Source organism: Rhinopithecus roxellana, chromosome 17 (genome assembly GCF_007565055.1).
Source record: "Rhinopithecus roxellana isolate Shanxi Qingling chromosome 17, ASM756505v1, whole genome shotgun sequence".
Classification (NCBI taxonomy): domain Eukaryota; kingdom Metazoa; phylum Chordata; class Mammalia; order Primates; family Cercopithecidae; genus Rhinopithecus; species Rhinopithecus roxellana.
In genome coordinates, this window is record NC_044565.1 from 72,512,734 (window position 1) to 72,526,282 (window position 13,549).

At 36.4% G+C, this 13,549-nt stretch overlaps 1 protein-coding gene across 4 annotated transcripts in view; it reads left to right on the top strand.

Moving 5' to 3' along the window:
- The window catches only part of LCLAT1 (lysocardiolipin acyltransferase 1), a 223,291-nt gene that overhangs the window by 38,884 nt on the left and 170,858 nt on the right, over positions 1-13,549 (top strand). Inside the window, exon 2 of one of the 4 annotated variants that reach the window (XM_030921700.1) lies at positions 4,309-4,437. The exons of the other annotated variants lie outside the window; for them this stretch is intronic. The gene's annotated coding sequence lies outside the window, so the exon portion shown is untranslated. The remainder of the gene's footprint in view (positions 1-4,308; positions 4,438-13,549) is intronic. 4 annotated transcript variants of the gene reach the window in all.

A 13,549-nucleotide genomic window follows, 5' to 3' on the forward strand; every position in this document is an offset into this window, starting at 1 on the left:
CGATTAAGAGCAGCCTGGTCAACATCGTGAAATCCTGTCCCTATTTAAAAAAAAAAAAAAAAACGTAAGGACAAGCAGTTTGGATTACAGGACATTATTTAGTAGTATGGTTAAGGAGCACCTTCTCTGGTGTAAGATACACTTGGGGATCGGTCTCAGCTTTTTAGAATCTTAGATCATCATGAACAAGGAAAGTCAGAGAAACTGGCATAGCCAAGAGGAGCCACGGGAGACATGATGGCTAAATGTAATGTGGTATTCTAATGGGACCCTGGTGCAGAATAACATTAGATAAAAGCTAAGGAAATTTAGATAAATTTGGACTTTAGTTAATACAAATATAATATTGCTTCATTAGTTGTGACAAATGTATCTACTAATATAAGACATTAATATTAGGGGAAACTGAGTATAGAGTATATGGAAATTCTGTCCTATCATCACAATTTTAAAACTACTCTAGGCCAGGCACAGTGGCTCACACCTCTAATCCCAGCACTTCAGGAGGCTGAGGTTGGGGGGATCACTTGAGCCCAGGAGTTCGAGACCAGCTTAGGCAACATAGGGAGACCCTGTCTCTATAAAAATAAAATGAAATAAAATTAAAAACTACTCTAAAGTAAAAAAGTTTATAAGAAAAAGAATGTATTTTTATAACCATCTTTAGAAAATACAACCTGCTGTACTTCGTAACTCTGATTATATGATTTAACCTTAGTAGACCTCACTGTCTTTATCTTTAAAGTGAGGATATAATGTGTCTACCTCCATAGGGTTCTTCTGAGGATTTAATGAAGCACTGCAAGCAAAAGAGCCTGGCAAAGTGTCTGGCATAGTGAATGCTCAACAAGTGCTACTAGTGATGATGAAAACTCATCTTTAATTTTGTTTTAATGTCTGCATGAGCAAACCCACATTCCTACATTTTGGTTGAGCTATAAGAGATCTGGCATTGCAAACCAGACCCAGTTTAGGGTCTAGACCTACCATATCCATTTCCAGTTGTCTTAACTTGAATTTAAAACTAAAACTCCTAATGGATTTTTTTTTTTTTTTTTGGAGACGGAGTCTCGCTCTGTCGCCCAGGCTGGAGTGCAGTGGCCGGATCTCAGCTCACTGCAAGCTCCGCCTCCCAGGTTTACGCCATTCTCCTGCCTCAGCCTCCCAAGTAGCTGGGACTACAGGCGCCCGCCACCTTGCCCGGCTAGTTTTTTGTATTTTTTAGTAGAGACGGGGTTTCACCGTATTAGCCAGGATGGTCTCGATCTCCTGACCTCGTGATCCGCCCGTCTCGGCCTCCCAAAGTGCTGGGATTACAGGCTTGAGCCACCGCGCCCAGCCCCTAATGGATTTCAAAAGCAATTCTACTTTATTCTCAAGCCTTAAATTTTATGGGCAGCATAGTGAATGGGAACGAGTACTGAATAGACATTAGGAGACCTGACTTTTAGGCCCCAGTTTGCCACTAAATAGTTCGGTGATTTGGGGAAATTTCTTTTACCTTTTTAGAAACTTCATTTTCTCGTTAGTAAAATGAGAATGTTGAACTGGATGCTATTTATTTGTGAAATTGAGTTACATTGATATCTAAGTGAGAAATGGGCTTCAGAGCAGTCACCTTAGAGGTTTTGCCTTCCCAGGAGGCCTCCTAGGAAAATTAGTCTATTACTCATATTTACATCTCATTTCGGACCAAATATAAGTGGCCCTGCTTGCTGATCCATCATATTCTCTGTATTAGGCCCCATGAGACTCTTTAATTGCTTCAGAAACTCAAATTCGCTTTCAAAGTTTGGAGATTTGTTACCATTCATTGAGGATAATTAATAGAATGTGCTAAAAGTTCTGCAGGGATTTCCCATAAAGGAGTTCTAAAAATATTATAAGTATTGACAGCATTGTGGGAGTAAGTATTGTGGCCTTCCTAAATCAGTCATTTTGAAAGCCACAGGGCTCTTTTGGAAATAATTCTGGCATTATTATTATTTTTTTTTAGTGTATTTACTCATTGTACAATGTGATTCTAGTTTTGAGACTTTTAAACTTTTAGGGTCCTCTCAGTTTCATTATAACTTCCTGGCTTTGCCATTAACCAATATTATTTTATTGTAATTTTAAGATAATAGCACTAGGAAAGTACTGTGGGCAAGAACTGTGTTGTGCAGAATAAAATCTCAAATGTAGATCTAGTTTCTGTTTCTTTGTCCAGAAAGCTTGGCCACACATTGTATAAATGTTAGCCATCAAATTTTAATATGACTAGAACTATTATGATCAGAGTGTTTAACTGTGTGTACATTTGAGAGTGTAACATTTAGTAACATATTTGACTGACAGTTTAAAAAAAGTGATTTCATTTTAAAATAATTAAGTTGAACTATTTATTAAATATTTCATTTTTCCATATGTGTTTTAAATTGAATTTCAGTGACCTAAAATTCTGTTTGTAGAAATAACTTTGCACATCTTTTACTATGGTGTGGTATGGTATATGTATGTTAAATTTTTTAAAAACAGTAACTCACTTAAGGAGAAAGTTTATTAAACCCTGACTAATTAAATTATCCAAACATGAACAGACTGCTATATGGTACCACTACTGGTTTTTGTAATATTAACAAGTCACTTAGTGTGATCTTTCACCAGTGAATAATTGCATATTTTCCATGGAAAGCATTGTGATAAGAGTTATATACTACTGTTAGAAACCATTAACTTTAGAAATTATCAGCAGATGTTTTCCATGCATGGTCGGCTTCATTTGGTTTGGTTCCCCCTTAGCCGAATAGTTCTAACCTGACTGGAAAGATATATGGCTAACATTTACATGATGTGTTTGGAACGTAATGAAGCACTACACTAGACTTTCAGTTAATGGAATTTGTACCGTTTTAATTTTTTGGACAGCTTTTTTCTCATTTTTAAGGAGGTGTCATATGCAGTGTCATCTTTTTCCATACTTGCCATTAGTGATATGTAAGGAAGAAAGGTTGAAGAAGTGTTTTTTTATAGAACTATTATTTTATTAGAGATTAGGAAATAACTTTCTTTAATAAATTCACATTTCCATTGTCATAAATGGTTCCTCTTAAGTGTTCACTTTTTTTTAAGATTAAAGTTTAACACTTTCATTCCAAATAAAATTTATTTTTATCTCACGGTTGAATGATGACATTTGAATTTCCTTAGCAAAAAGAGCACTTTACTTTCTTCATTGCTATCTTTAATGTTAACTAAACATTTTCCTCTGTAACCTGTAGTAAATAGGAAAATAGTAGATTATGCCATTTTTAATGAAAAGTAGTTCGTTTAGGAATGGAACTTTGGATTAATGCTATAGGAACATCTGGATTAATGCTATAGCAGATTGTTTTTAGCATGCTAATTTGCTACTTTCTTAAACTCCCTTTTTGGCTTAGTATTTGTCATATATGTTATATATTTATAGAATAGTTTGAAATTGGGTTCAGAAGAGTCAGATACCTTTCTACCTTTTCAGCATATATTTTGAGTATAGTTTATATGTGTGGTCTGGTAAGCCTTTCTGCTCACTCCCAGATAACTCTTGTATATTTAAACCCTTACGGCTTTTAAGAATAAATCTTTTCTAATTTCCAAAGCAATACAGGCTTGTTAGAAAATATTAAACCACTAAAAATACATGGTAAACTGGAAAGTGACGGTAAATCCTCATTGCCTATGGCATAAAGACTGACTTTGTTATAGTCAGGAAAGAGCATTATCTTAGAAAGAACTTTTGACATCCTTAACTGACCTGTTAAAATTTTTTTTAATATAAAAACTTAAAGCATGAAATGTTTATATTGTTATCACATTATATATAAGTTACAGAAGTTGAATTATAAAATTCAGCATTATTAACAAGATATGAACTTGTATTTATTCTCATTTCATTGTAGAATGGTAGAATATTTGACATATGTTGGGGATTGGTTTTAAGTTTAGAGTTTGAGAACCACTGAACTAACCACCCTTATTCTTCTCTCGCTGCTCCCCAGAATACAGCCAGACTTGTCCTCACTCTTCCATTGTACTGTTACTTAGCTTTGATTTGCTTGTTTTTGTTCATGTGGTTCCCTCCTTCCCAGTTATGTGCCACCCATCCTCCACTGTTCATTTCAAATCCTCCAGTGGCAGAGACTACCAAATTCCTACTAGAATTTGTTCTCTTCATCCTGCACCTGGAGCTAGCTAGCTCTTGTTTTCCTTGTGACTGAGTTCTAGCCAATGGAATGTGAGTGGAAAATGATATGTAGTGTTCCTCCACGTTCTTTCCTTTTTTACTAGGTGATGTGAAACCATGGAAGTGCAGAGCCACAGTGCAAGCAGCCTAGGTCCCTGAATGACTATGTAAGAGAATTGCCCCACCAATGTGAGCCTTCCTCCTCCACCCTGTGATTATTACATATGCAAGAGGTAAATTACTTTGTTAAGCCATAATGTGTTTGGTGCTATTTGCTACTTCAGTTCCACCTACTCTAATAACACTACTTTTTCTAGGAGGTAGTTCCTGACCATGCTAGTTCACGTAGATTATTATTTTTTTTCTCCTAAAATTCTATGATATTTACTAGGTATTTTTAATTCACATTTTTAAGAACTGAAAACAAAGGCAGAAAGAAAGATGGTATGCATTTAATTTATACAAGTCTTGCTCACATAGATGGTAGGCCTTTGGAAGAAAGTGACTTTGCCTTATAATTCTTTTGTATTTCCCATGGTACCCAGCTAAGGCACTCAGTAAAGACTTGAAAGAATGCAAAGTTGGGAACAAATCTTTAAAGCATAGATACTGGAGTCTGCAATGGTGTCAAGTTCAGTGAACTTCATTTATTTTAGTTTTCTCTGATTAGGTGTCCTTGATTATAAAGGAGAAAAATGATATAGAAAATCTATAATTTAATAAATTGAAACAGACATAAAATAATGACATTTGTGGTACGGCAGCCATTTCCTTCTTTCCTCTCTCTCCCTTTTTCCCTTCTGTAAACATTAAACTTTTACAATGTGTCATGTTTTGGGCCCCGGGGAGTACAGCAGTTAATAAAACAAACAGAAATCTGCCTTTCAGAGTTAACAGAAAATAAGTAAAACATTTGAAATGCTAAATACAACCAGTCCTAAGAAAAATAGAGATTTAGGGTGAGTAAGCAGCAATATGAGTGGTGCTTGAAGTGTGTTAAATGGGGATGAGATTTGTTAGGTGGAGTTGAAGCGTGTTACATGACACTGGTGTTATAATTTGAGTTGTACAGTCAGCAAAGTCCTGTCTGAGGGAGTGACTCTTGGGCTAAGTGCTGAACCAGGTGAATAGAAACCATGTGGCTACCTGGAGAAAGAGCTGTTAAGGAGAGCAGACCACAAGCACTCCTTAACCCAGGGTGAGAGTGATGCAAGTGTTCTAAAATTGTGATTATTGCACTACTCTGAATATACCAAAAATCATGGAGTTGTGCACGTTAGAAGTGTAGATTTTATGGTATGTGAATGAGATCTTAATAAAGCTGTTAAAAAGAAAAACCATCAAAGGATTAGAGGTCTTCAGCATTAACCCAGGGAAAACCCTGGTTTCCTTACTGCCCTTTTTAGAGTGTTTGGCTTTGTAGTAGTTGTAGTTACCACAGTGAATCACATGAATTTTTTTCCAGTTAGGTCTAGACACCGTGAATCACAGCAATCATTAGGAGTATTAGTAAATTTGTATCAGATTGCTTTGGCTGTAAGATTTTAAAATTTCCAACACTAAAATTTGGTCATGTATGTGCAATCTTCATAGCTTGCTGCTAAAGTAACAGTAGATTATTATCCATTTATAACTTGGAGAAAAAAGGTAATGTTGGCTTCATGCTCAGTAATGACTGATTTGAGATTGAGATTGTGCTGACTTTGCAGCCACATCCCTCACCAACATGGCAAGTGCCTGATGGCACTGTCCTTGGAACTGTCCTTATTTTCTATTTTCTTTTAATGGTTTATATTGAAAACAGCTTGGTTGTCCCTGACTCTTGCTTTTTCAGATTCAGACTCTTAGATATTATCTTTCATTATTTCCTCTGGAAATAAGTTTTAGCACTCAATAACTCCCACATTCCAGATTCCAGCCACCTAGGCTGCATTAATTTAGACCCCTTTCCCTAGACACTGAGAATTGTAGAGCTAGAAAGAGTCTTGGAGTGCAGAGTTGTGTAACAAGTCAGTGCAAGGCTTGTGTTAGGTTCTCAGCAATCCTGAATTCTGTCCTCAATGTCTGTTTCCCAATATCATTACTATATTTCCATAAGGAATTAACAAATGATGCTCCCCCAAGACAGTCACCTTGACCATAAGGAGATTCTTCAGATCCTATTACAATGTTAAAATTATGGACTCGAACTTTGTATAATCTTAAACCATCAAATCATTTCCTCTCAATCTGTAATCATTTTTTGGCCCAGGATCAGTTTTCCATTGTACTGATATGTTAGCATATGACCTCATCCTGGTTTACAGTTGAGAACATGTGACTTAGACTATAGATCTAGCCCTAGATCTGCTACAATGTGACCCTGGCAAGTATCTTAATCTTATTAAAGACATTTTGTATTTCAGATATAGTTCTGATAGCAGCATTCCCCTTTCCACCTTTGTACCACACAAGTGAGTGGGCTTGGAGAATACAGTTCTCAACATGTGAGTACAGTGAAAGCGTATTTAATGTTATCTTCTTTACTTTCCTAGACTCAGTGGGGAAGAAAGGGAGGAATTTCCACTCCAAGAAGTACAACTTCTTCACGGTTTCTTACTACATAGGCAAGACAAGGTGGGGAAAGAGCCTATTCTGTCCCATCTGGTCAAGGAAGAAAGGGTAATTCTGCTAAGAAGTCTGTAAGGCAGGGATCAGGGAGTGCTCTGTGGCCCCGCCCCATCCTGAAGAGAGCCAGTGAGGACTCTAGTTGCTTCGTACAAGCAACCCACCATTGCACTTAAAACATGCAAAAAACTGGTCACACTCTTAAACTTCACGTGAAGCGTTTGTGTCTAAATCCAAACTGATGTGTCTTAATTTAGCTATACCAGCCTCCTTTTAATAACTAATAATAACCAGCATTTACTCAGTATGTGTACTCTGCTCCAGTTGCTGTTCCAAATACTTTATATGTATTAACTCATCTGATTTTCACAACCCCTTGATGTGTAGGTACTGCTATTATCACCTCTGTTTTTTACAACTGAGGAAGTAACAGGTTGGAAATTTCAGTTATTAAGTGGCCAAGCTAGGCTTCAAACCTGAATAGTCTGACCACAGTCTTAGCTAATTTAGGGGCTACCCTGATTTTTTTTTTTTGAGATGGAGTCTCACTCTGTCGCCCAGGCTGGAGTGCAGTGGCGCCGTCTTGGCTCACTGCAAGCCCCGCCTCCTGAGTTCAAGTGATTGTCCTGCCTCAGCCTCCCAAGTAGCTGGGACTACAGGTACGTGCCACCAGGCCCAGCTCATTTTTTGTATTTTTTTTAGTAGAGATGGGGTTTCACGGTGTTAGCCAGGATGGTCTTGATCTCCTGACCTCGTGATCTGCCTGCCTCGGCCTCCCAAAGTGCTGGGATTATAGGTGCGAGCCACTGCGCCCGGCCCGGGGCTACCCTGATTTTGAAGAGGAGTTTGATTGTAGGAAGACTAGGACTCAAAAAAGGAAATTTTCCTGGTAACCCTTACAATACACTAAATTATTTTACTTCTCTGGGTTTCTTCATCTGTAAAGTAGAGTTTTGAGAAACTAGGTATTTTAAATGCTTCCTGTTGGAAAAGTCTAAGATTTTGAATTATAATACCAAATTGTTACTTGTTTTCAACAAATTTAATACAGCATGGAATATTTAATTTTGTAGTCATCAGTATGCAGTATACACACCTATGTGCAGAAGTATATTAAGCAGCACTGTCCAATATGGCATCTACTAGACTAATACATAGCATTGACTATTTGTGATGTGGCTAGTCAAATTGAGATATGTTTTAAGTGTAAAATACACACCAGATTTCAAAGACTTAGTATGAAAAAATAAATGTACAGTGTCTTGTTAATAATTTATTTTGGATTGATTACATGTTGAAATGGTAACATTTTAGACATACTAGGTTAAATATATATTTACTTTTAAAAAACGTAGCAACTAGAAGAATTAAAATTATGGTTGTGGCTTACATTATATTTCTGTTGGATATTGCTATTGTAGAAAGTCCTAAATGAGAAAGAAGGTATAGTTTATATGGGAAGGAAACTCATCTGGTGAAATAGACAGAAGATAGTACGTATCTGGTAAGCCCAAGTACATCTGTAAATATATTGGCCATGGATAAAAGTATATGTTTGATAAAATATATTCATTGAAACAATAGATATATTAGTGCCATGTGTAATTCAGTAGTATATTTATTTATTGAGCACTTATCATATACCAGCCACTCTTGTAAGCACTTTACATATATTAACTCAATTCTTGTCGTAAGGTAGGTACTGTTATTACTCATGGAGGCACAGTGAGGTTGTTAACTTGCTTTTAAGGCTACATTGTTAGTGAAGTGAGTAATAGAGTTAGGGTCTGTATAGTTTGCTTCCAGAGCCTGTGCTGTCAACCATTGTGTTGTATTGCCTCATTAAACTAGGTGACCTTATGATTTACTGTATTTCTGACTCTCATTATTTCATATGGTAGTATGTGCATAGATAACCCACTAGAATTTAAAAGCTTAGCAGATGGCCTTAGTACCAGCTTGTATTTATATTTTGCTTGTAGATTTATTTTTAATTTCCCAAGAGTGAATATTTATTTATAGCTACCACTTCTAAGGCTGGTTGTTTATGCCTTAATTTTAGCCTATTAATTGCATTTGTGGTAGTACTCCACAACTTTTGTATGTTATATGTAGATGGTGTAACTGTACTTTCAGGGAGAAATGTACATGGCCAAATAATAATTTAAATTAGTGATAAGAAAAGGGAATATAGGAATTTGCTGTTGGATTTACTCTGCTTATAACCTTTAATTGCAAAAAAGATAAAAAATGTGTGTTTTAAATGTTTTTATTCCTAAAGGGAAACTGTAATGCTATGTCTAGGTTGAGCATACATTAGGCATGTATATATCATATGTATCAATACATATATTTAAGTACCATCTTATTTAACTTGTAACCTAAAATTTTAAAAAATACACATTTTCTGGCTACACAGTAGGTGAGGATCATACAAGAATAGATGTAACAGGTCTCTGACATGTAGAAATAAGACATACATGAAAAAAAGTGAGATAAATATCAGTTTAACACAATAACACTATGTACGTTATGAATAGATAAGTCTTATACTTCTAGGGAAAGAAGGAGACTTTTTTGAACTGATGGTTTGGGTAGGGTTACTGTAGGAAGAGAGAATTGAGCTGGACTTGTAGGATGGGGTTGAATTTCCTTAAGAGGAGTAAAGCGGGTATATGAGCAGATGCTTAGACATGAGGTATAAATTGAGCTTGGGCAATAGAAAGAATTCAGCTGTGGCTTGAGTATAGCGTTAAGAAGCTGAATAGTTAGAGGAAATTTCAAAAATTAACTTGGGGCCAGACTGTAGAATACCTTGAATTTTAACAGTAGGAGTTTGGACTCCTTAAGAAGTTAAGAGTTGGGGGCAGAAAAACAGAAAAGAAAAAAAAAAAAAAACCCTTTGGGTATAGGATACTTTTTCCTTGAGTTACTGCTTATGTGATGGACATCACTAATAAGTTATGTTCTTGACCTAAAATGCTAGATATTTTTAGTTCTTGGTAATTAGCAATACTGAAGAGCTTGCTTTCTTTGTTACTAGTAAAATCTAGTGCATGAAATTGACTTGTTAGCATAATCTCAGATTTCTTGGTTGGAAGAATTTTTATCACATAGCAAATAACTTGACAGTTGTCTATTTTTAGAGATGACAAATCAGTATTTTGCACTGACTCTGTGAATTTCATTTATACATTTCCACATACTGTAAATTTATCCCTTTATTTTTGGGGCACACTTTTTTAAAAAGCTCTGGCTTATTTTGGCACCACTACCTTATTAGCCCAGACCTGTGGGCTACATTGTTTAACCTGCTGAACCCCATGTTTTTTCTTTGTAAAACTGGAAAGGCACCGCCCTCCCAGGGGTGGTGAGATTGTCTAGTGAAGCAAGACAGTTGCAGTGATGTCTGGCACACACGTGGAGGTACTCAGTAAATTTTGTCTCCCTCCCTCCTAAGATTGAAATGGTTGTGAGCAGAGACTTAAAATAGACTTTCTTATTATTTAATACAGATTTTCATATAGTGGAGCTCAAGGAAATTTGGAAGGCAGTAACTTTTGTGAAGTCTGACTTTGTTGTAACTCGGATTTTTAAAATGTTGATATATCAGTAGAACTTAGTGATGTTTTAAAAAATAAATTGGCAACTGTTTCATGAGAATGTACATTAAAAAACTGAACAATCAAAGGACTGAAGTATTTCTACAAAGTCATTTTATTTCATGAGCTAAAAACTGTGGCATTGAAAGCAAATGAAGTCCAGGAGGAATATTGTCATACCAAGTATGTTCTAGATCATGCTGTTAAAGAAGTGCAGTTAAATTTTTTTAACTGACTTTTTTTTTCTTTTGACATACATCAGTGTTAGTATATGTGTAGTTGTGTAACCCCCAACTCTAGTCAAGATACAGAACAGTTCTGTCACTCTAGAAAACTTGTGCTATCCCTTTATTGTCACATTCTCTCCCTAATCCCTGGTACCACTGATCTTTTTCCTTTTTCCTTTATGGACTAGAATAATGGGGGCTGTCAAATCAGATGAATATCTTAAATATGATACCAACTAAGATAAAATGTTGAAATATCAAATTAGGTAATGGTCATGGAAGTTCTTAGTACATAGAGGCATTAGTTATTTAAAAAGTAGTTTTGACCAGGCGCGGTGGCTCAAGCCTGTAATCCCAGCACTTTGGGAGGCCGAGACGGGTGGATCACGAGGTCAGGAGATGGAGCCCATCCTGGCTAACACGGTGAAACCCCGTCTCCACTAAAAAATACAAAAAAAATTGCCGGGCGAGGTGGCGGGCGCCTGTAGTCCCAGCTACTTGGGAGGCTGAGGCAGGAGAATGGCGTGAACCCGGGAGGCGGAGCTTGCAATGAGCTGAGATCCGGCCACTGCACTCCAGCCTGGGCGACAGAGTGAGGCTCCGTCTCAAAAAAAAAAAAAAAAAAAAAGTAGTTTTGACTGGGCGAAGTGGCTCGTGCCTATAAACCAACACTTTGAGAGGCCGAGGTGGTAGGATCTCTTGAGGCCAGGCGTTCAAGATCAGCCTGGTCAACATAGTGAGATTCTCCCATCTCTACAGTCAGTCAGTCCAATAACTCAATAACCAACTAAGTAATTAAAAATAAATAAAATAGAAAAATAAAAAAAAATTGGCCAGGTTATGATGGTGTGTGCCTGTTGTCACAGCTGTTCAGGATGATGAGGCAGGAGGATCACTGGAGTCCAGGAGTTTGAGGTTGCAGTGAGCTATGATTGCGCCACTGCACTCCAGCCTGGGCGACAGAGCGAGACCTTGTCTTAAAACCAAAAAACAAAAAGACCAAAACCAAAAACAAAATAGTTTCATATACAATGTTAAGTCAGTGGGTGAAGTTTAGCAGAACTCTTCTACAGAGTCAAGTTTGTGTAAACTTCGAGAGCTTTTTTCTTCAGAGGCTTTTAGGCTTATTTTTGAAAGACTTGTTTCACATGGTCCTGATGGCTGGAAATCCCTGTATTGTCTTTTAACCTCATATTGTTCCTAAGTGAAAGTGGACAATAATATTTGCCTTGAAAGGTTATGATTATTAAGTGTTATGATATGCAAAAATATAAACCTGTAAATATAAGTATACATACATATATGTAAGTGTGTGTATGGGGGGTGCCTAACCTATAGTAGGCATTCTTTTATTTATTTATTTTTTTGAAAAAAAAAAAAAAATCTGCAGTAGCTTTGGAATGTTGGCTTGCTAAAGGGGTGCCATGTCTTCTTAATTTCTGTATTCTCTCCCCTGCTCTTCCCATGGAAAAATTGATCAGTTGATCCTCACAGCTTCATCTTTCTGTTTTAATCATTTTTGATACTTTTTTTGAAATGTATCACCAATTTTTCTGTTTGCGGGTGGAGGGAAGTATATTAAATCTATATATTTATCTTAATGAATCCAGGTTCATTTCACGATATAACCATTCCATGAAGTGTGATTTTTTTTTTTAATTGATCATTGGAGCATATGGGCTGAATCTTTGCCAATCCCAGAACTCGCTTTTGAACTTGTGTTTGTCAGTTCCTATTATAAGATCATTTTGCTTTTGACATTTTAATCTTTTCTTAAAAGTAAAGTACACAGTATTCTGATATGTAATATTTTAGGCAGTAAGATGTAATTGCTTTCCTACAAATTTATTTAATCAAGTGCAGAAGGAGATTTAGGATTTTTTGTTCTTGCCCACAAATCATTATGTACACTCTCTTTATCAGTGTTCTTTGTCTCATTATTTGTGCTCCAAATATTCATAAAATCAGTAAATTATAGAACTGGAAAGAACCTTCAAGATCATCTAGTCTGTTAATGTTTAATTCTGTCTAATCCAAAGCCCCCCTTTCATATTAAATATTTCTAATACTCTCCTTACTAATACTCTAATACTCTCAGTGTCCTGAAATGAAATTCCTAATGAAAATTTTTACCCCATAAAAAAATGAATCAATATAGTAATAATTCTCTAATTGCAATATAAAGGAAAAATAAAAGGAATATAATTTAAAATGCAATATAAGGTATGATTATGCTAGAAGTTTAAAAAAAAACAGAAGAAAGAAAAATCACCAACAGATTCCAAAATGTTCTTAGAGGGGTAGTGCCATTTTGTTGAGAACCACCAATGGAGCCCCAGTCTTCTCATTTCATAGGTAAAGAAAGTAAGGGTGGGGAATGAAAGGACAGAGGAGAGGGTGTTGGATGGATTACACAGGTGTGGTTGTTAGTAGAGTGTGAGTCCTGGAGTATAAGTCGAAGCAGTCAGTAGGTATCAAACTTCTTTGCCTCATGGTTTTTCTAAAGATTTACATGAAAACATTTTTTGTTTTTTGATGAGATAGGTGGTTATGTATTATTCTTGACTTCTTTGCTGTGGAGATACACATAATATACTGGGGTCTGTATTAGTCTGTTCTTGCATTGCTATAAAGAACTGAAACTGGGTAATTTATAAAGAAAAGAGGTTTAATTGGCTCATGGTGCCACAGGCTGTACAGGAAGCGTGGCTGGGGGGGTCTCAGAAAACTTACAGTCTTGGCAGAAGGCAAAGGGGAAGCTGGATTGTCTTACATGGCCAGAGCAGGAGGAAGAGAGAGAAAGGGGGAAGTGCTACACATTTTTATGAACAACGAGATCTCATGAGAACTTATTATTATGAGAACAGCAAGGGGAAAATCTGTCTCCATGATCCAGTCACCTCCCACCA